The sequence below is a fragment of the Cupressus sempervirens genome, chromosome 1, assembly GCF_028749045.1.
Source record: "Cupressus sempervirens isolate cs-2001-9-10 chromosome 1, ASM2874904v1, whole genome shotgun sequence".
Classification (NCBI taxonomy): domain Eukaryota; kingdom Viridiplantae; phylum Streptophyta; class Pinopsida; order Cupressales; family Cupressaceae; genus Cupressus; species Cupressus sempervirens.
In genome coordinates, this window is record NC_143118.1 from 171,253,687 (window position 1) to 171,278,921 (window position 25,235).

The following is a 25,235-nucleotide window of genomic DNA, read 5'->3' on the forward strand; positions in this document are numbered from 1 at the left end:
AGGAAGTTAATGCCAGTAGGTAAGAAGTGAATGTAACGCAGAAATCTTTAGTTGTGCCTGATCTATAAAGACAGTTTTCGTGATCTGTTCTGAAGGTTGATTCTTCCTGATTTTCTCTGCTACTGCTTGCAGACTTACAGTGTAAAACCCCCTTTATCTTTGAGCCATGTAATAGCCTGTATCATCTCTTTCGGCCACCAGTGTGAATGTGCATCACTTTGCCTCCCATTGGTGTATTGTTGAGATCAACGATCTGCATACTGTATCTATCTTTGGCCTATCAAATAATACATAAGTGAAATCTCCTTTTCCTAGTGTCATTCGGTTGGTTTCTTCTGATATGTATGTGATTACTGATTGATATAAGTCTGGATGTGTATGACTTTTGTATGTTATTCTGGTTTCGTAGTATATATATGGGCAGGAATGAATCTGAACACTCTGTCTTGGTGCATCACCACCTTAGATTAGACTAGGTAGATTTGCTTTGACGCTCCCTTTCTCCCTTTTCCTTCTGAGAATAGATAGGTGCGCCCTGATAGTAAGAGGAAGCCGGCCTTCTCCGGAGACTCAACCTCATAGTTCAAGTCCCACAGCTTGGTGGTTGTTTCCATGTTTCACTAGGTTGTCCTCGCGCATAGGCCTTGGACAAGGGTGCAAACCTATGTGACAATAGTTTTTGGCACGCTCGGTGGGACCTATATCAGAAGATTTCATGTCTACTGGTGTCAAAAGAAGAAAGAGTTTATGAGATTAATGCTGAAGAAGTAGTGCTGGCTTCAGTATCCAAGCCTTCAAGAGGCTGATTCATCAAGTACTTGGTGACTCTGAGCATCAACAAATTTGGTTTCAGGCTAAAGTTGCAGAAATTCATGCCTAGAGCTGAAACAAGGGTGTCTTCTAGAGGTAATTTTCAATATCAAGAACTCTCACTTTCAAGTCTTAGAAGAAGGAGGGCTAGAGCTTCATTATCACCAGTTAGAGGTGGAGTAACAATCAACATACCTGTGAGATCTATCTCTACTCCTCCTACTGTCCGAACTCAGCCTAGATTGCCATCAGCACTCATCAATAGAACACTTGTTTATATGGCACAACCAAGAGTTCATCCTTTTGCCACCTTTAATGGTGGGAGTCCTCTGTTGTTAGCCCAAAGACATGATATATTAGTAGCTGCACTAAAAAGCATACTTGATTTTACTGGTGAAACTTCTATTTCCCCCCTAGAGCATATCCAAGAGGTAGCGAGTGTCTGTAATATTCATGGTATTACGGAAGATGATGTTGCTGTTAGATTTCTAGCCTCATCTTTAAAAGGAAAAGCATTATAGTGGTATAGAGGCTTAGTTCATGGTTCCATAACTGATTGGGATGGACTAGGAGCAGGATTATGCAAACATTTTGAGGATAAGAGTGACCATTTGTCACTATTAGAGCAACTGACTACAATAAAAAGAGCCCCCCATGAATGTATGACTGATTTTAATTACAGATTCCAAAAGACATGGGATAGAATACCTACTATAGTGAAACCTACCCCTGGTAATGCCTTCTTGCATTACCTTAGAGCTTTTAACAGTGATATTGCCACTACAATCCAAACTATGGGAGGAGATATATTACCTAATGCTTATGAGACAGCCATAAAAGCTGAGAACATTCTAATACAAGGAGGAAAGTTGGCCCCAAGGCCTCCTATGCCTTTCTTTCTTGATGTTCCCAACCACCAACAAGCAATAGCCCCTCTCCCTACAATCTCTACATCGCAAGCCCTTACTCCAATTCCCCAAGCTTCCACATCCTCAAACGGAATAGATGAACTCAAGGAAATGCTCCAAGGTCTAGTATTGAATGCAGAAAAAAGAGAAAAGACCCTGGATAAAAAATTACAAGAGCAGGGGAGGGAGTTGAAGGACCAAGGGAAGAGACTAGAGGATAGTTTTTCTCTAATACAAAAGATGAGTAACAAGGTGGTGGCCTTAGAAAGATAGTAGGCTCAAGGTGACAAGCCTCCCCAATTGCAATATCAGGCTCCAAGTGGTGGTAGGCCTCCTAATCAGTGGAATAGCTCTTTTGATCAGAATAGGCAGAATAGTCATGTTTTTGCTTCAAGCTCAAATCAGAATAGAGCTATAGTCCCTCAAAATAACTTGGCCCAAGACCAAGATTTTTGTCCCTCATGTAACTATTCTTATACCTACTGCTTGTGTCAGAAAGTAGAATCTTATTTGGCCCTAACTGTCCAGGAGTCCACAGTAAATAAATCACACAAAGAAGATCATCCCAAGGAGGCCCCATGTGTTCAGAGGCAAGGTGATTGCTCTTTTATGAATCACCAAATGGAGGAACATTGTAATGTAAACCAGGACTCCGTTGCTCATAACACAAGAAGCAAGAAGAGAGCTATGGAACATGTTGCTCCTCCTTCTCCTAAGCAGGCCTCAACTTCAAGTGTTATACCTAACACACAAACAACAAATGAGCAGACGAACACTTCACAACAGCAAAAGCAAGGTCCAAGAAATGAGGATGCAAGTGATCCTTTTGTTGCCCCATCTCAACCTCTTATAAGTGCAGCCCCCAAAGTTTCTACCAAAATTCCTAGTGCACCATTGAGTGTGGTAGAGAAAATGAAGAAGACCAATGTAAACATTTCCATGTGGGATGCTGTTGCTATCATACCAATGCAGAGGAAGATGCTGCGGCAAGAATTGGAAAGGATTGAGCCCAAGAATCAGTCATCTACCATGGAGAGTGCCACTAGTTTAGTACAACCAGCAGGAGATGTGGAGGCAAATAAAAAGGTTAGACCTCCTCCATTTTATGTTTCTCTGATTATAGGGGGAAAATTAGTCCATAATTGCATGATAGATTTAGGGGCTAGCAGCTCAGTAATGCCTAGGTGTGTTGTTGATGCTTTAGGGATGAAATATGAGCCCATTGTTAAGGATGTGTTACAACTAGATGGGAGTACTGTCAAAATCGTAGGCATCCTTAGAAGTGTGGAAATGGCCCTACATGCATGCCCTGGTTGTACTGTGATTCAAGACATATCTGTGGCTGAGGTTAAGCCCTATTTTGCCATCTGTCTTTCGAGAGACTTCACTGCTCAAATTGGTGGATTCATATCTGCTGATTGGTCTTACATGTCATTTAAGACTAGATATGGGGCCAATGCTTCAATAAGAGCAGAACCTCAAGCCCTTCACCACACTGAACCCTACACTCCCAACTTCATCAATATGAATTTCCCTATCCTAGAGGTGAACGAAAATAACATAGTAAACGAGCCTGTCACTTCCATAGCAGGGATTCCTGATTTCTTCTTGGATGAGTGGGAAAATACATGTCAGTTTGAACCTATGTCGGAAACCCTTGAGACAGGCCTTGGTACATATTGCATAATAGAGAAGGAGGTTCAAGTTCCTGACCTTGTTAGGACTAATGATGACATAAATGGAGTATGGAGAATGTACTTTGATGGCTCAAGGAATAAAAATGGATCAGGGGCTGGTGTTATGTTGATCTCTCCTACACAAATAAGATACTACTTCTCCTTTAGGTTCCAATTCAGTTGTACCAATAATGTGGCCGAGTATGAATCCTTGATCCAAGGTCTCCTACTTGCCCAAAAGAGGGGAATTCGAGCCTTGAAAGTATATGGAGACAGTGAGTTGGTAGTGAACCAAGTGAGAAATTAGAATATCACCAAAAATGGCCTACTAAAGTCTTATAAACATAGAGTCTGGGATTTGCTCGAGGGTTTCAATGCATTTAACATTTAGAGCATTCCTAGGAAAGAAAATAAACATGATGATAGACTTGCAGCAGTGGGTGCATCTTATGATGTGCCAGGGAATCTTGAGGAAGAAAAGAAACAACAAATAAGGGTAGTGGTGAGGCCTTCTGTTCCTGATAATAATACTCACTAGCAAGTGTTCGAGTCTGATGAGAAAATTGTGAGCTTCTTGCAGAATGAAGCAGAATTTTCAGAGAGAAGTCAGCTGAGACTACAAGATCAATATGGTGATCAGATCATTCATCTTAGTTCCAACAAGCTACCCAAGGGTCTCATTACCTTGGAGGGCGTCTTTAATCCTGATGATCAAACAAGAGGCAAAGGGATGAATCTAGTTGCAGAAAAGGATGACCATGCCCCAGTTACTATTGCTGATGGAAAATCTCTTAACATGGGGAAGGTATGTTCTAAAGCTGAGCAAGAAGATTTCATTCATCTATGTCAAGAATTTAGTGATACATTTGCTTGGACATATGATGATTTAAAAGGGTTTGACCCTAGTTTGTTTTAGCATACCATAGATTTAGTTGATAGGGTCAAACTAGTACGGCAAAAATAGAGGCCAGTGAATCCCAAGATTGAACCTTTAATGAGGAAAGAACTATCCAAACTGATTGAGGCTAACATAATTTTTCCTATCAAACACTCATCATGGGTAGCTAACCTTGTCCCTGTGAGGAAGAAGAATGGAGAAATCAGATTGTGTGTGGACTTTAGGGATCTCAATCAGGCTTCCCTTAAAGATCACCATCCTCTCCCTTCTATGGAGCAAATTCCATCCAAGGTCAGTGGGTCAAGGAGATTCTCTTTTCTTGATGGGTTTTTAGGTTATAATCAAGTACTAGTTAAAGAGTCTGATAGACACAAGACGACATTTACTACTAAATGGGGCACCTATGCTTATTGCAAAATGCCATTTGGATTAACAAATGCAGGTGCCACATTCCAAAAGGCAATGGAGGTAGCTTTCAGAAGATTAATTGGCAAGTTTGTCTTGGTATACCTTGATGATATAATTGTGTATTCCAAGAATGTGGAGGGTCACCGTGATCATTTGAGACAGGTATTTCTAAGATGTAGAGAGTTTGGGGTATCTCTCAACCCAGCCAAATGTGTCTTTGCTACAAGCCAGGGAAAACTATTGGGACACATTGTATCTAAGGATGGATTGACCGTTGATCCAGAAAGGACAAAAGCAATACTTGCCCTTCCTCTCCCTAAACACAAGAAAGGGCTACAAATTTTCCTTGGTAGGATAAATTTTGTAAGAAGGTTTATTCCTAATCTTGCCACCATGGTGAAACTCCTTACAGCCATGCTCAAGAAAGATATGGTCTTCTCATGGACCAAGGAGGGGAAGGAGAGTTTTGAAAAGATCAAGGCAGCCATAGCATCGGCCCCTACCCTCATGAACCCAAAATTTGAGAAAGATTTCATCCTCTACACTTTAGGTGGTAAGTCAAGTATCTCTGCTGTCTTGACCCAAACAAATAATAGGAATGAGGAGCAGCCCATAGCCTTCTTTAGTGAAGGGCTTAAGGAATATGAAGATAAGTATAGCTTTGTTGAGAAGCAAGCCCTTGTAGTCATTAGAGCCTTGAAGAAGTTCAGACACCTCTTATCCCATAATAGGATCCATTTGTTGGTGCCCCATGCAAGTGTAAAAGACTTCCTGTTAAACAAAGATGTCAGTGAGAAGAGAGCTGGATGGATCACTAGGGTAATGGAATATGATGTTGACATTCAGATTACCAAATTGGTAAGAGGAAGAGGATTATGTAATGAAATTTTATCAGATCAGAACTCAGATGAAGAAGTTGCCATGGTGATAGCAGAGTAGCAGGAGGAAAGGTATGCTGATGGTCCAAGGAGCTAGATAAATGACATGAAGAATTTCTTATTAGGGAATGGATACCCTCAGGGATTGGACAGAACTAAAAAAAGATAATATAGACTACAATCCATTCCCTATGTTGTGATTGACGATATCCTATTCAGGAGGGATTTTAATGGGACCCTGTTGAGATGTGTTGAAGAGGATCAGGCTGAAAGGGTGATTAGAGAACTCCATGATGGCCCTGATGGCGGCCACTTCTCTGCAAGAACAACCGCTATGAAGATCATGAGGGCTGGATATTATTGGCCATCTTTGTTCCATGATTGTTACGGGTATGTGAGGAAATGTGAGAAATGTGTTTTTTTCTCAGGCAAACAGAGACTTGCAGCTCTTCCTCTCCATCCTATTCAGGTGGATCAGCCCTTCACTCAGTGGGGGTTGGATTTTATAGGCCCCATTAATCCTCCATCTAGTGCAGGTCATAAATGGATCTTGGCTGCTACTGATTATTTCACTAGGTGGATAGAGGCAGTTGCCTTGAAGGATGCCACAGAGCCATCAATTGTTGAATTCCTTGATGGAATTGTATCTAGATTTGGTGCTCCTTCTACTATCATCTCAGATAATGCCAAGTCTTTTGTTGGAACCCAAATTTGTGCATGGGCCATGAATCACAATATCTACCTGAGCGCATCATCAAACTACTATCCTCAGGGTAATGGTTTGGTTGAATCTTCCAACAAGAATCTGATCAGAATTATGAAGAGGACAATAGAAGACAATCAAAGGACCTGGCACAAGAAATTAAGGACTGCTCTGTGGGCTGATAGGATAACACCCAAGAGATCTATTGGGAATTCACCTTTTGTGCTAGTATATGGTAGGGAAGCTAGACTCCCAATCTCATTGGAGTTCCCATCCTTGGAGTTGGCTCATCAGCTGGAACTGGTTGAAGATGATGCCATGACAGTAAGAATGGCAGAACTAATTGAGTTGGAAGAAAAGAGAAACAAAGCCATGAAAACTCTAGAGATTCACCAGCAATAGATGAAGAGGAATTTTGACAAGAAGGCAAGGGCCAGAATCTTCAGAGAGGGGGATTTAGTTCTCAAGTGAGACTCAGACAGAGCAAAACCCGAAAGGCACTCCAAATTTGACCCATTATGGAGTGGCCCTTATCTGATTTCTAGTTGCAAACAAGCCAACGCATTCCAACTAAGCAGGCCAAGTGGTGAAGTTCTACCCATTCCAGTCAATGGGATCTATCTGAAGCCCTGTTTCTGAAGGGTTGTGAATCTATGTACATAGTTAATCTAGTTGCTTCCTGCTTGTTTCTATTTTGCAATAAGTGCACGAGCACATGTCTCTCTTCGCGAGTCATCTTTGACATATCTCACGTTACTGAGGAGGTCCCGTTGTGTTTTTTTTTTGTTTCCAATCATAGAAGCAGAGTTAGAACCTTAAGGGTTTTTAATGTTTTGATTTCCTCTTTAAGGGTTAGGGTTCTTGCAGCTCTCAGCTTGTGCCTCCTAGTCCTCTTTCGACTCCATAGCCCAACGGATCATTCTTAGGCACTAGTCATGCATTGAGCAGTCTCATGCCCCCTGCGAGTCGCTAGAAGTGTTACCTCCGGTTTTACTGCCAAAAGATTTAAATTCAAATCCGTGGCTTGTTCAACAGTTAGCCAAAAAAATTTATTTTAATGCCCCAACTCACCAAGGTTCTGTGACCGTCATATTTTAGATAGATTGACGGTCGGCGCGATCTCGTCATCAAAAGTCACACGGGAGATAGTATTGGCAACATCGCGCCTGAATGACAAAAGTTTGGTGGGCCCTACGGGTGGGTCACAACGAAGGGCGGTTGGAAATTTTTTTGGTGCCGCAGGCGCTATGGTGCTATTGCACGCCAACCGAAAAATCTCCATGGCGACATAGCGCCCGACGGAGATGCTCACGATGGCGAGTGGGTCACGTTGCCAAAAAAAAAAAATGTGTTGCGACGATCGGGTAAAAGTTTGGCGGGCCAGAGAAAATAAACGGCGAGAAATTTAGACAAATATTGGGCCCCATTGCGTACCTCATCTACCCAGTTGGCAGAGCCCGTGTTATGGCAACGAATCAAAAAGAACCATGCACAGATAGGGACACATCATCGGTTGGGCGTTATGGCGCTATGGAAATTTAACCTTGATTTTCCCATAGCGACGTGGCGCCTAGTCGACACGTGGTCACCCTGTGAGGCCAAGTCGCAAGATTGCCCAGTGGTGTTCCGATGGGCCAGTGAGGAACCACTGCATGTAACCAGGCTGGAGTCTCTATCAGTACAGTTGGCACAGTCAAGGTTTGTGATCTCCACCGTCAGATTTGATTGCATCAACGAATGGCGCCATCTCGCTATGGCAGAGATGCGCAGATATTATCATGGTAACATAGCGCCCATCTGCCATGTGGCCATTCTACGGATCAAGTCTCGGGTTCACCAACTGGATGATGCCATGCATATATGTCAGGACACGGCAACCATGGGCCCAGTAGTTTTTAGGAGGGACGAAGAGTGAAGTACGAGGTTGCTCTGATCATCAGATCTGCAAGATCTACAGTTGGTGCTATCTCGCCATCAGGAGCTGCCCAGACTTTAGCATCAGCGACATAGCGCCCGTGCGCCACGTGTCCTGGCGGGGCCGCGTTTCATGCCGTCAGAAGCAGATAGGGTGGGGTGACTGATGAACCAACAGGGGGATGCCACGTGTTGGCGAGCCTGGCGAATCAATAGGAATGGAGGGTTACAGAAGGTCAGGTTCTCCACCGTTAGATTTGATGAGATCAATGGTAGGTACCATGTCACCTTAGCGAGGCTGCAAGATTTTTACCATGGCGACATCGCGCCCGACTAACATGCATCGATGGGGTCAGGTCTTGTCGGATGCATCATTGAGGTGGCCCCAATTTGGATGGAGGCCCAGTCACAGGAAAGAGAGTCCATGGCGAATCAGAAACAACCACGTGTGTCGAGTCAGAACACAGATATGTTGAGGGGCCAAATTTCTTGATACAATCAGTGCATTAAGGGGTGGATTCTCCACCATCAGATCTGCAAGAATCTAGGGTCGGCGCTATCTCGCCATGGAGGAACTGTGCGGATTTTACAATAGCGAGTTAGTGCTCAGAAGACACGTGTCCTCACGTTTCAATTTTCGACGTGGCAATTAGCTGACAGCCAGCGGTTAGGTGATAAGGTGGCACAGTTAGTTTGATGAAGGCGGTCAACCGTGGAAGGACTCTCCAAGTGGCAAGACAAAGGATTACGATTGGCCCGCATGGCCTAGTTGGCATATAAGAAATCGGGTTAGCTAATAGGCCAGTTTGATTCATGAACCAAGATGCAAAGGCGATCGACGTATCTTGCGATCTAATCTTCGCGATCATTTCCGACCTACCAGGAATGAATGCAGGACATAAGGACACTCCACCCATCTGGTTGGCCCATCTACCATGTCAGGGAATGTTGTGGTGTCGTTTCTATCTTCTCCAGGCTCTTCTTAGAAGAAATGAGATTTCTCGGTATGCAGGCCAGGATTTCAATCCAGATCCTCGATTGGGTTCTCAAGACAGGAAGTTAATGCCAGTAGGTAAGAAGTGAATGTAACGCAAAAATCTTTAGTTGTGCCTGATCTATAAAGACAATTTTTGTGATCTATTTTGAAGGTCGATTCTTCCTGATTTTCTCTGCTACTGCTTGCAAACTTACAGTGTAAAACCCCCTTTATCTCTGAGCCATGTAATAGCCTGTATCATCTGTTTCGGCCACTAGTGTGAATGTGCATCACTTTGCCTCCCATTGATGTATTGTTGAGATCAACGATCTACATACTGTATCTATCTTTGGCCTATCGAATAATACATAAGTGAAATCTCCTTTTCCTAGTGTCATTCGGTTGGTTTCTTTTGATCTGTATGTGATTACTGATCGATATAAGTCTGGATGTGTATGACTTTTGTATGTTATTCTGGTTTCGTAGTATATATATGGGCAGGAATGAATCTGAACACTCTGTCTTGGTGCATCACCGCCTTAGATTAGACTAGGTAGATTTTCTTTGACGCTCCCTTTCTCCCTTTCCCTTCTGAGAATAGATAGGTGCGCCCTAATAGTAAGAGGAAGCCGGCCTTCTCCAGAGACTCAACCTCGTAGTTCAAGTCCCATATCTTGGAGGTTGTTTCCATGTTTCACTAGGTTGTCCTCGCGCATAGGCCTTGGACAAGGGTGCAAACCTATGTGACAACATTTCTTAATAAGAAATTCATCATATCATCCATCCAACTCCTTGGGTTGCTATTTCTTAACTCTTGCTGCTCTGTCAGTATCATAGCAGCCTCCTCATTAGGTTCCTGAGATGATAACATCTATTTACACAACCCCCTCCCTCTTACCAACTTGGTAATTTGAATGTCAATATCATATTCCATCACTTTAGTAATCTAGCTAGCTCTTTTCTCACTAATATCTTTGCTCAAAAGGAAATCCTTCACACTGGCATGGGGTACTAACAAATAAATCTTATTATGAGACAGGAGGTGTCTAAATTTCTTTAAAGCTCTGATGATTGCAAGGGCTTGCTTCTCTACATAGTTGTATTTATCTTCATATTCTTTAAGCCCTTCACTAAAGAAAGCTATGGGCTGCTCGTCACCTTTATGATTTCTTTGAGTTAGGATAGCAAAAATGCTTGACTCACCACCTAGGGTATAAAGGATCAAATCTTTCTCAAAATTTGGATTCATGAGAGTAGGGGCTGAGGCTATGGCTATTTTGATCTCTTCAAAACTTTCCTTCCCTTCCTTAGTCCATGCAAAGACCATACCTTTCTTGAGCATAGCTGTAAGAGGTTTCACAATGGTAGCAAGATTAGGGATAAATCTTCTCACAAAATTTATCCCACCTAAGAAACTTTGCAGCCCTTTCTTGTGTTTAGGAAGAGGGAGGGAAAGTATTGCTTTTTTCCTCTCTAGATCAATGGTTAAGCCATCCTTAGATACAATGTTTCCTAAAAAATTTCCCTTGTTAGTAGCAAATACACACTTGCTTGGGTTAAGGGAAACCCCAAACTCTCTACATCTTAAGAATACATGTCTTAGATGATCAAAATGATCTTCTACATCCTTTGAATACACAATGATATCATCAAGGTAAACTCAGAAAAACTTGTCAATCAACCCTTTGAAGGCCATCTCCATTGCCTTCTAAAATGTAGCACTTGCATTGGTTAGCCCAAATGGCATTTTACAATAAGCATAGGTACCCCATTTAGTGGTAAATGTAGTCTTGTATCTATCAGACTCTTTAACCAGCACTTGATTGTAGCTAGAAAATCCATCAAGAAATGAAAATCTCTTTGAACCACTGACCTTGGACAAAATCTACTCCATAGAAGGGAGAGGATGGTGATCTTTAAGGGAAGCTTGGTTAAGGTCCCTAAATTCCACACACAATCTAATTTCTCCATTCTTCTTCCTCACAAGGACAAGGTTTGCTACCCATGATGAGTGTTTGATGGGAAAAATTATATTGGCCTCAATCAACTTGGATAGCTCTTTTCTCATTAGGGGTTCAATCTTGGGATTCACTGGCCTCTGCTTTTTTCTTACTGGTTTGCCATTATCAACTAAATCTATAGTATGCTGAAATAACCTTGGGTCAAAACCCTTTAAATCATCATATGTCCAGGAAAATATATCATTAAATTCTTGACATAGATGAATAAAACTCTCCTGCTCAATTTCAGAACATACCTTACCCATGTTCAAGGAGTTTCCATCGACAATCATGACTGGAGTGTAGTCATCTTAATCAATAGCTAGGTTCATGACCCTGCCTCTTGCTTGATCATCAAGATTGAAAACACTTTCTAAGGTAATGAGACCCTTAGGAAATTTTTTAGAACTAAGATGAATGATCTAATCACCATACTGATCCTGTAGTCTCAATTGGTTTCTCTCTGAAAAATTTGCTTCATTCTACAAGAAGCTTACAATTTGCTCATCAGATTCAAACACTTGCCAATGGATGTTGTTATTATGGATAGAAGGCCTTACTACCACTCTAATTTTTTTCTTGTTCTCCTCCTCAAGATTCCCTAGCACATCATAAGATGCACCTATTGTTGCAAGTCTATCAGCATATCCATTTACCTTTCTAGGGATGCTTTGAATATTAAATGTATTGAAACCTTCAAGAAAATCCCATACCCTATTTTTATAAGACTTGAGCAAACCATTCTTGGTGGTATTCTGATTTCTCACTTGATTAACCACGAACTCACTGTCTCCATACACCTTTAAGGCTTGGATTACTCTTTTTTGAGAAAGTAGGAGACCTTGAATCAAGGATTCATACTCAGCTACATTATTAGTGCAACTAAATTGGAGCCCAAAGGAGAAGTAGTACCTTACTTGTGCTGGAGAAATTAAAATCACAACAGCCCTTGATCCATTTTTATTCCTTGATCCATCAAAGTACATACTCCATATCCCACTCATATCTTCTTTAGTCTCCACAAGATTGGGAACTAGAGCATCTTTCTCCAATATACAATATGTACTGAGACCTATCTCAAGGGTTTCTGGTATAGGATCAAATTGATATGCATTAGCCCACTCATCCAAGAAAAAACCAGGTATCTCTGCTAGGTAAGTGGTGGACTCATTCACTATGTCATTCTCATCCATCTCTAGGATAGGGCAATTCATGTTGATGGAATTAGTGATGTAAGATTCAGTATGATGGAGAGATTGAGGCTCTGATTGAGGCATTGGATCCATAACTCATCTTGAAATACATATATGACCAATCAAAAGATATGAAACCACCTATTTGGGTAGTGAAGTCTCTTGACAGACAGATGGCAAAACATGGCTTGACCTTAGCAATAGAGATATCTTGGGTTATAGTACAACCAAGGCATCCATGTAAGGCCATCTCCACATTCTTAAGGATCCCTATAGTCTTGATAGTACTACCATCCAACTGTAATACATCCCTAACAATGGGCTCATATGTCATTCCCAAAGCATCAGCAACACACCTAGGCATCACTGAATTGGTAGCCCCTGAATCAATCATGCAATTATGGACTAGTTTACCCTGTATAATTAAAGAAACATAGAATGAAGGAGGTCTAACCTTTTTACTTGTTTCTACCTCCCTTGATGGTTGTACTAGGCTTGTGGCACTTTCCATACTGAGTGTCTGATCATTAGGTTCAATTCTTTCCAATTCTTGCTGCAACAACCTCTTTTGCATGGGTATAGTAGCAACAACATCCCACATGGAGATATTCACATTTTTCTTCTTCATTTTCTCTACCACACTGAATGGCATAGCAGTTGTTTTGGTAGAACCCTTGGGAGCTATGATTTTATGAGATTGAGATGGAATAACCTAAGGATCACTTGCATCCTTTTTGCCATGATTTTTCCTTTGCTACTGAAAGGTACTTGATTGATTATTTTTTGCTTGCTCATGAGATATCACATTTGAAGTTGAGGCTTGATTGGGAGGAGGAGGGACAACATCTTCCATAGCTCTTCTTTTGCTTCTAGTGTTATGAGAAATGGAATCCTGGTTTGCATTACAATGCTCCTCCATCTGATGATTCATAAAAGAGCAATTGCCCTATATTTGCATATCTAAGCCATCTTTAAATTGGTCATCCTTGTATGATTGTTTTGTTATAGGTTCCTAGACTATCAAAGCCATAAAAGATTCAACCTTCTGACACATACAATAGGCATAGGAGTAGTTACAGGAGGGACAAAAATCTTGATCTTGAGCCATATTGTTTTGAGGGACTATGACCCTGCTTTGGTTTACATTTGAGGTTGAAGCATGGCCACCCTGCCTACTCTGATAAAAAGAATTGTTCCAATGAATAGGATTTGGAGGCCTACCACTACTTGGAGTTTGATATTGCAATTGATGAGGCTTACTACCTTGAGCTTGTTGTCTTTATAAATTCACCACCTTGTTGCTTACTTTTTTCATCATAGAGGAGTTATCCTTCAACTTCTTCCTATAATCTTGCAATCTTTTCTCTAGGTTCTTTTCTCTTTTATCCATGTTCTGCATCAGAGATTGCATCATCTCTTTGATTTCATCTATCCCATTTGAAGATGTGGAAGCTTGAGGAACTAGGACAAGGGATTGTGATGTAGAAGTTGTGGGAGGAGGAGCCATTGTTGGTTGATGATTTGGAACATCATGAAAGAAGGGCATAGAAGGCCTTGGAGCTAGTTTACCTCCTTGTATTAGGATGTTCTCTGATTTTATTGCTATGTCATAAGCATTAGGCAAGGCATCTCCTCCCATATTTTTGATCATAGTGGCAATATCACTATTAAAAGCTCTAAGGTAATGCAAGAAGGCATTACTAGGGGTAGGCTTCACTAAAGTAGGTATTCTATCCCATGTCTTTTGAAATCTATAATTAAAATCAGTCATATTTTCATGGTGGGCTCTTGTTATAGTAGTTAGCTACTCTAAAAGTGACAAATAGTCACTTTTATCCTCAAAATGTTTGCACAATCCTACTCCTAATCCATTCAAATCTTTTATAGAACCATGAGCTAAACCTCTATACCATTGTAGATTTTTTCCCTTCAAGGATGAGGCTAGGAGCCTAACTGCAACATCATCCTCTATAATACCATGGATATTGTAGACATTTGCAACCTCTTGAATATGTTTTGAGGGAGAGATAGAAGTTTCACCAGAAAACTCTTGTATACTTTTGAGGGAAACTACTAGTATGTCATGTCTTAGGGCTAATAAGAGAGGGCTCCCACCATTAACTTAGGTGGCAAAAGTATGAACTCTAGGCAATGCCATATAGACAAGTGATCTATTGATATGTATTGATGGTAGTCTAGACTGAGATCTAATAGCAGGAGGAGTAGAGATAGATCTTGTAGGTGTATTTGTTACTATTGCACTCCTAATCAGTGATAAAGATATTCTAGTCTTCCTTCTTCTAGGGTTTGAAAATGAAAGCTCTTGATACTGAAACTTACCTCTAAAAGATGCCCTTGTTTCAGCTCTAGGCATAAATCACTACAACTTTGTTCTAGAACCAGATATGTATTTGAAACTTAGAGTTGCCAAGTACTTTGAAGAATGAGCCTCTTGAAGGCTTAAACACCGAAGCCAATACTATCTCCTCGGTATTGATCTTGAAATCTTCCCTTTTGACACCAGTAGGCTTGAAGTTTTTTGAAAAGAGAGTCCCACCAAGCATGCCAAAAATTGTTGTCACTAAGGTTTGCACCCTTATCCAAAGTTGTTGCCTAAGGATGACCTCATGAAACATGGAAACAACCTCCAAGCTGTGGGACTTGAACTGTGAGGTTGAGTTTCCAAAGAAGGCTAGCTTCCTCTTACTATCAGGATGCACCTAACTACTCTTGGAGAGGAGAAGGGAGGAGAGCATGAAAACAAATCTACCTAATCTAATCTAAAGAGGTGATGCACCAAAATAGAGTGTTCAGACCAAACTCTGCCCATAAATGCACTATTAAACTAAAATGAAACTAAAGATATATGCATTTAGACTTTCTTTAATCTAATAATCACGTGTAGAATAGAAGACCAAGATGCATGACACAAGGAAAGAGAGATTCACTTATATTATCATTCATAGGCCAAAGAGATATAGTCATGCAGATCATAGATCTCTGCAAAACACTAGTAAGAGGCAAAGAGTTCTTGCACTTTCATACCAATGGCTGAAAGAGATAAGGCAGAAAATCATGTAGTTCAGAGGCACAGGGAAATTTAGACTGAGAATCTGCAGAGCAATAATAGAGAAAATAGAGAAAGGTTGACCCTACAAAATTCATGAAACTTTGCCTTTATAGTTCAGGCATAATTGAGATGTCTTCTCCCTGCAATTACTCCACAACTACTGCATTAAGTCTTGTAGAGAACAATAAGGAGAAAATCTGATCTAGATACGGATCTAGATGCAATGATATCTGATCCTCTATGTCAAATAATGCCTTGAGAGGACATAAACGGTGCCATTGATTGTCCTGATTAGGTAGATGGATCAATTAGGGGTGGTGGAGTGCTTTTCTGCATTCAAAATTCATTCTAGAGTGGGTGGCATTGATCACAAAGATCAAATCAAATAAAAATCCTGACTTTCTTCATTCCTAAGCACCTGAATCAGTAGGGTCAGCAAGTCAACAAAACTTTGCATCCAAAACAGGCTATGTGGGGCAATAATTTCTTTCCTTTCTACCACTTGCAAGGTCTTCTCGAGTTGACCACCTCTTTCATTACTAACCACGCCATCTTCCTTAAAAAATCTCTTGACTGCAACATTATACTAACCACCGGCCATGCGTCACTGAGGCACTATGTCACTATGCATATCCTTCGAGAAATTTCTCATAGCGCGATAGCGCCGACCGTGGATCCAAACTAATCTAATGATTGTGAAGACTCGTCGTATTACTACGCTATCTCCTTTTTAAAAACTTGAAAACCTAGGCCCACAAACCACTCAGTGCACCTACCATCTTCATCTTGGCATGACCTAGCCACACTGATCCATGTGGCATAAAGGCGCTATGTCACTATGGGTAATATCCTCATAGCTTTTCATAGCGAGATAGTGCCCACCATTGATTTTCCTTAGATCTGGCAGTGAGCAAGAAAATTACACTACTGCACACTGAGTTCATTGAGTGGACCAATGAAATACCACCATTGTACTATGAACCACATGAAAATTTCCACTAAGGATGAGTTGTAATATTACTTGGAGAAGGGAAAGCCCATGATGTCATCTATGCCATGTGTCGCTAAGGTGCTATGTCACTATGGGAAATATCCTCGCAGCTTTCCATAGCGAGATAGTGCCCATCGTTGATTTTTCGAGATCTGGCAGTGAGCAAGATGGATCCAACCTATCAGTATACCAACCAATAAGAAATTGGCCATGTGCCAACATGTCTGACAAATCCTTATTTGTGGCCCACCAAGGGAAGTAGGACCCACATTCTACACAATCATACCTTAGACAATGAAAAAAAGACCAACTGCCAATGTGTGCCAAATTTCATCACTGATATCCAATGGGGCATACATGGGACCCACCTTCCTTTTGATGTTGCCGCAGGATCACTTTTTGTCTGGGCGCTATGTCGCTAACAGCAAGGAACATATATTTTTTGACACTGCCATAGCACCCTCCGAGGATCTATCAAAACTTGACGTTGGAGAAACAACAAGGAAAAGGAGGACCCACCAGCCATGCAACCAAAAGGTCCTATGTCGCTATGGCAAAACAATGTACAACTTCCCATAGCAAGATAGTGCCAACCGTGGATCCAAACTAATCTGACGATGGGGACTTGCGAGCCCGCAGAAACATTAAAATGCGCAGGGAAAGAAATATATAAGGTTGAGCATAAAGTATTGTGTGCCCCTTTTGAATATTTGAATATTTAAAACTTGTAAATGTTACTATGTCAAAATGCAGTGATTCTGGCGAGAAGGCAAAAATGACCAACAGGTCTTTTTGCCTCCAATTTTGTCTTCTCCTATGTAGGTGCACTTCATAGTCTTCAAGAATGTAGGTCTCCTTGTTTTAGCTACCATTCCTTGTTGAAAATAGATTGATACAAGTATGAGAATGTGTTTCAATCATTATTTTCTCACTAATGTCAAACCTTCTACTTGCTAGTAAGACAACTACTTAGTTGATTTGAGTTATATCATTTCTTTGATTAATAAGGAGGTTTTGATCAAATGAGATAACAAAAGCACCTAGAGGAAAGGTTGAGTTATGGTATGTTAAAAGGAGTAAAAAGATATGTTAAGATAGTGAACTTATAATGCATTGATTATCTGCTTAAGGTTGCAAAGGTTGGATACACTAACTAAGTCTAGAAGAACAAGTAAGAAGAATTGAGTCTTCCAAGCTTGACTGAGTAGATAGTAGGTACCCAAAAAAGTTAGTGCAAGTTGATCAGAACTAAAGTTTAATTGATGTCGAGAACTAGTAAAATTTAAGTGTTTATCAAGTTATCTAGTGGATGATGAGTGGAAGAATAGTTTCAAAGCTGAGTGACAACATATTGATGTTGAGTGCCAATATTCATGTTAAATCGTAGATTTGAGAAATATGAGCCGACTATTTTGTTTTCTTATATTTTGTAAAGCATGTGGAAGATAACTATGGTGAGTTGGTGGCATAGAATTCATGGTAAACCATTTTGACATGAATTTAAAGAGGATTGAAAGAGAAGTTTCTAGAAGGGACTCAAATTAAAAGACAGGTAGATTCATTGAATCCTATCTAATCCTACCTAACACTAATTTGGATGATAGAGGATGAACGACAAATATTTTAATTTTCTATTTATAGAGATGGATGGTTAGAAGAAAGGTTGGTCAATGTTTGAGAATATATGTTTGACAAGATGTCTAAGGTCTTGCTTCATTAATGACCAAAAAGAAGAGGCTACTTTTAGAAAACAAAGCAAGAAGGCTTAAGAGTATGAATTCTTGAAGTGTAAACAAGCTATCAAAGTTGAAGTGTGTGAAATCCAAGAAGAATGGAGAACTAAAATAGAGATCTATAATCTACAAGTGAGTTGTAATTTCTTATTAGATCAAGCCTTACTATTACTTTCTAATCATTGTACGAGTATAGGGTAAATCCTTTGGATTAAGGTTGAACTAAAAATTATTTGTAAATTCTTTAACTGGGTGACATTTCAAGTGAATGATCTAAATTCCTCTAACAAGGCTCACTCCTAATAGGGTGATTGAAATCGTCTAACTAGGTCACATTTAACAATGTGTATTGTAACCTTTCATAAGGTTGGCCTTTCATAGGGCATCACTTTATAAGAGTGAGAATGAGTAGCATGTTACTAGTGGTTTTTCCAAAATTGGGTTTCCACATAAAATGATTGTATAAAATGTGTTATTGAATCTATTATGTTTCATGCTTACATTTCTACAAAGTTGATTTGATTGTAACCTTCAAAGTTTAAGTGATTGTATGATGTAATGGATGCATGCATGAATATATTTTATGAATAGGGGTTCACTAAGCTGTGAAAAGTTTTATTTGTACATCTAGACCTTGGATAACTAATTCATCCCCCTCTTAGTTATTCTAAAAAATTCCAACATTCCTTTCCAACTACCTATAGAAATTTTTTCCTCTTTCTCTCTTTCAGTTTGCACAAAATTTCACCACCTTAATGCAACTCCTCTCATTCTTCCTTTGGCCACCTTAAATTTTTGGGCCTCACTCACATTCTCACATTTAAAGTGATTCTTCATTCCTTCAGTCCATTCCATGACATGTCCTCATTCAATTTTTCCACTAAATAAAAGAACACCTTCAAGAGATTTTCCTTCCAAGGACTTAATAGCTTTGAGGAAAGGTCCCTCTTGTAGTACTATATTAGGTTCAGGTATCTCATCCCCCAAAGATACCTCCTCAATATTTTCTTTCTCCTCCTTTCTAGTGACTATGCTTGTTACTTTATCTATCTTACTAGCTACCTCTCCAAGATTCAACTCCAACTCTACAAGCTTTCCCCTTAAGTATTGGTTCTCATTTTCTCAATCTTGCACTTTCTTGGCTATTTCTAAATTTATCACCACCATGGCCTCACTAGTGGATTTGAGGTTTAACATATACTCACCCCTTTTTCCCAAATATTTCTAATTTGATATAAATTTGATAGGACCAACACCACTAAACCTCCAACTTAGTCTTTAGACTACTAGTTTCACTAATTAATGTGTCAACCTAATCTTTATTCCTCCATTTAGGCTTTCCCCATTCATCTATGAACACTATGATTCAAGGTATTCCTACCAAGTTCTAATTCACCCTTTAATTTCCTTCTTGTTCAATAATACTCATTCACTTGACCTCCAAACTTGATAAAATGACTTGTAAGAGTGAGAAGATTACCAAAACATCATTGGATTCCTTAACAAGGTGCATTGAAGTCATTTGGACACTAAACTTCTTTATCATTCTCTTGGTTTGTGCTATTAGGACTTGTATCCCCTTTAGGCATAAACTAGGCCTCTAGTCTTGGTTTTTGGGGATTAATTTTCCAAATTCTCGTACAACCCTTCAAAAAAACTAAATTTTTAGACACCCTTTTTGGATTTTCCACAATATTTTCTAGTACTTCTTCCCTAAATTTTTCCATACATTTGCTAACAAGAATATGAGGGGTTGACAAGGGTTTTAAGGATTTCAATGAAGAGTGAGTTTGAACATCCCATAACTTATCAAGTGGATTCAAATACACTTGAGCTTTAGTATTCACCATCTTAAGAATTTCCCTATCTCTAAAAATCACCAAACTTGTTATAGGGTTTCACCCCTGCAAGTATCAACTTGTTTACCTTGATCAACATGTAGACAAAAACTCTAATGTCTTTCCTAGGTAATCATTTTAAAAATGGAAAACTTCTTACTTTTTACTCCAACCAAAAACAAGATAATTTAAATCCTCTCTAATTTCTTTCCTCCAAAATCCATTCTATTCAAACAAAGGGATATGAAATGGGAGACCATTTTTCATAGGTCACTCAATTCAGACCAATGACTGGCAAAGAACTTGAGAAAGTTATTCCATACACTAAAACTTAATAAATTATCACACTATTCTGTACAAAATTGAAAAAAATATAATCTAACTATAGACAATGGAAAAATTTGGATTTCAATTCATTAAAATATAGATGCTCATGTTACAATTGAAATTTGCTATCATAGTCTAATTATTTAATCATTCACCTTTTGCATCCAGTGCATCCAGATATACACAATGAATATAGAGCGCTTAAAAAAACCTATTCCTCATATCCAAACTGATTCTTGAGTGTTTGTAACTAACTGGACAAGTTTTTCCATGATCTGCAAAAAGTTGTCAAACATTGTGCAAAAATTGCAAAGTTCTCATTGACAACTTTTTCAACAATTGTGCAACTTTTCAATTTTCATGCTTCCACACAATCTAATGGTGAAAAATAGTGTTTCAATCCATTCTAAGGTTATATAGAACAAAAAAAATCCCTCCTACCTCTGGAATCCACATTTTGGCTATTAGGCCCAAATTGGCCATCTTGGCAACATTTTGCCAACATAAAGCAACTTTGGCCAAATTTGGCATAGTCATTAGATCAACATCCTAAACACACCAAAAATATTATAACACAAACATGGGACTTTTCATTAGTCCTTATTACATATTTGACTCAATCATGATCCTTCAAGCCAAATTTGACTATGGTTTTTATATTGACTTTGAGGTGCTCCTACACCAATTAGAGGCCTTAGGCGGTCGAAGGACACATTAATGTTATCTATGAACACTTAAGACCCATTAGAATAGATTGGTTTATGTTAAATGGTTGTGAATAATTTTCACCCTTTCGGAACCAGAAGATGTATTGTAAGGGGTCTAAAATGTGTATGTGTGCACGCGCGCATGCACGTGCACGTGTGTATGTGTCAGAGAGAGAGAGAGAGAGAGAGAGAGAGAGAGAGAGAGAGAGAGAGAGAGAGAGAGAGAGAGAGAGAGAGAGATGAGCTTGGCTTGAACCTATAAAATATTATGAGAAATAATCCTCAAAAGATCATTCATAAGTCAAGGGCTTAATGTTACAATCAACAATTCACTGGGAATAATGTTGAAGATAATGTGTTGATTCCCACAATTTTGTGAACTCAAAAAATTTCTAAAAAATCTCAAATTCCAAAATATTTACCTTAATTCCTATGAAGCTTAAACCACTCTCAAACATCCTAAAATTGAATTGAGTTCACCCTATTTAGAAGGGTTTTTTATATTGGAAACTACAATTGGAACAATTGATATGTTGTCATTGATGTCAAACCTTATTGGTAAGGCACTTTTTTATTTGACTTGAGTGTCATATCTAGATGATTGATCATGAGGATTTGAGAAATTGGTCATAACAATAGCACCTAGATGAAAGGTTGAGTTTTTTGGAAACAATTGATTAATTGTGTATTTTCTTTGATGTTACACAAAATGTCATATAATTGCTAGTCAGTGTATGTTGAGCTCACTCAGGTGGTGAAGACAAATTTCTATGTGTGTTGAGCATTCTAGAGTTTTCGTAGTTCAGAAGAAATAGTCTACGGAGTTCACTAGAGTGTCAAAAGAATTTTTTTCAAAAGTTGAGTGTTAATTGAGCTCACACAGTTAATGAAGAAAATGTTGGATGGAACTAGTGTTAACCGAGCTCACTTGATTACCAAAGGAACTTTGTGAATATGCAATGTTAATCAAGTTCACTTACTGAATCTTCTCTCTAATCTTGATCGTCCATCCAAATTGATCTTGACAGTTGATCAATTCTTGGATTCTATTTAAGGGGCTCTCAATCCCTCATTACAGAGGTTGAAATTTTGATTGTATTGAATTGTTTTCAAAATAATCATGCATTCTATCTTTCATAGTTACTTAAATAATTTAATGTCATTTTAGAATAAGAATGCATACATTTAGTTTAATATCTTTTATTTCTTAGATTAATACTTGCATTTTCATATAGATTAATTGCATAATCATATTCTACATCAAATCCTTCATTCTAGAAAGGTCTAGTTGCCTGCATTTCAATCTGAGGGCACAATGGGAAAAATCCTTCTAGTTAGAAGGCAATAGTCACATTGTCGAGTCTCTTGGATAAACAATTCAATGTTTATTCCAAGATGGATCTGCATATAATGATGTTGTTGAAGTGTAGGTGAAAGATCTGAGGTCACATTTTCACATGTACATTTCTAGTGCCCATTTTAGGGTAGAGAAAAAAAAATACTAGCCTCATCTATCTGGCTTTCTAACATTTTCATCATTCTACCATAATTTTCCATACAATCTTCCAGATTTTTGCACGAAAAATATCATTTTCATGTGAAGATTTGAGGGTTTCACCCATTGCTCTCCACTTTCTCATGTGAAAAAGTTCCCTATTGCACAAATCCTTCCATGACACCTCATTTTCTCACGCATGATAGTGGAAGACATCACACAGACCTGCTCAAAATTTTGTACAAAATCTTGAAACAACATAGTTAAGATGTAGATTTTTAGTATGTTGTTTATCATTTTTTACTGACATGATTTTCTTTGAAGCATCATTATTTTAGTTTTCTAGTTTTTTACAGCCTAACAGTTGTCTATCGGATGTTTAATAAAGACTCCTTTATACAAAATTTCCCAAACATGAACTAACTATGTGTTGCAAGATGTTGTCAAAGATACGATTGTCAAAGACCAAATCTTAAAACCCACTAAAAAGATGTGTCTTTTTCTTTCTTTCTAAACATAGTCTAATTAGGGCTTGTGAACTTCATAGGGTGCAATATAGAAGAATAGGGGACTATGCTCATCACCAATTGGAGGTCATGACCAAGGGTGAATTAGAAACCTAGAAGCTTTTGAAAGATAGCATTCGAGACAGGCAACCAACTTAGTGGTTCTCTAGTGCAAATCCCTTTTATGATGAGATGGTTTCCTTTTTAGGGGATCAAAATCTTTAGAAAGGATGAGCCTAGATTGATTAAGCTAAGTCAGTGATTAATGTGTTTTGTATGTTTGGGTGAGAAAATAAGGTAGAGGATTATGCTCTTTCCCCTTGAGGGAAATCAGAAACTTTGACCCTTATGTTCAAACCACCAGTCTGATTCAATCCTTTAGAGGGCCTACCAGAGTGATCCAACCTCCAAGAATGACCCAAGTGAGCACACTCCTTTCACTGGAGATTCCAACTCACTATAATAATGAAGCTTTGTAGAGTGAAAGAATCCAAAGCTATATTAATTTCTTCCTCTTGATTCTTGATATCACATATCAAGAGGAGGCTCTATTTATTGCATTGGTTGATGCTGCCCTCAGTCTCACTAAGAAAGTGTGTGCACTTTTAGATGTTGGTGTGGGTTGCAAGTCTCAACTATTCTTGTGGATCCATCGGGGATTAATGTGAACGAAATTCAAGTAAAAACCTTTAGTTAGAGGCTACCCAATTCACCTTCGAAAGGAGGCATAATCTTTGTGCAAGGAGGGGGAAGAATCTCTCCTATAGAACTCACCATAGGCATGCTACTAGGTCTTGGTATGTGGTATACATGCTTGACCCCTTCCACAAGGGTGTTCATTTAGCATATATGTTATTGAGCCCTTTGAATACACCAAAAATATGGGTTCCCTCTAGGGGGTGACATAGTTGTGTGAGGTGCACGCATGTGCATAAGTTGTGGGACAAAGCTTTTTCCTTCTCTAACATTTTCTATTTTTAAGAATAAAGCATGTTTTTTATTGAGTCTGAAACATGTCCAAACCTATATAAACAAACTAAAAGTGAAGACTCCTCCATCCCTTTGAGTTGCTTTGCCCTCACTTGGATTGTATTCGACTATTGCTTGCTTCCCATGTCTTGTTGAAAATACTTTGTTTTAGTTGAAACCCAATGCTATTTCACAATATAAAAATCTATCTTGTAACCTATTTGATATCTATCACATGAACCAACAATCTATCCAGAATAGTCTAAAATTTCCAAACATCTCTTCAAAATCCAGTTCAATTGTCAAGTCTGGTCTTTATTTTCATGCACAATTTGCACCATTTTGCACAAGCTCTTTTTGTCTTGTCACTTCTTCATGAGGCTCTATTCAGATGCTCATGCAAGTAATTGCACATCCCCACATGAGATCTTGCTGACAACATTCTATTTTATCTAAAAAATCCTAGCACTTCTTCGCACAGCCTAAAGCACATTCTTGTGCAAGTTTTTATTGTTGTTCTAAGATTTTTCCTGTGCCTATATACTTTCTCACTCTCCTCCTAGAGGATCTCTGCCTAAGACCTTGAGTCAAAACTATCAAATCAACCTATATAAGCAATCTGTGCTCTACATCTAGTCTATTTCCTACATTGGTTTACCTCTTTTCTGTCTGTAAATAGTCCCAAATAGCGGTATTTTTCTTAGCTGATGACTTGTGATCTATACTTTAACTAGTCTTGTCTCTCAATTGTCTTATTCTCATCCTTTAGTGTTTCTTATACTCTGTGTCATGATAGTGATAATCTTTGTCTATTCTAGCCTCTACTCAGACTACTCATACCTTGGTATACAGCACTCTTCCATTACTTTTTGAAACTATGGTTTAGTGTGATCCTTGTCTTGGTCTTTGTTTCTTCTCCTTGTCTATGATTGTCACAACAAGAATTGGGAGTGCATTTTATTCCCTTAGACCTAGGTGAGGTTGAGCTAAGGCTCATAATCATTGTAGAGGTCAACTTCCATTTTATACACAGTCTGTGTCTAGTTTGTCCAGTCAAGAATCTTCACAATTTCCTTCACCCGTCAGATCACCTCGAGTCCAGTGAACATTCTCCATAAACTTACAAAAATCTAGGAATCCCTTGAATCAAGAGGATCCTAATACTAGCAAAGGTCCCACATCTTCAAAAAAAATGTTTGAATTCTTTTTTAAAGGACCTTTCCAATCACAACATA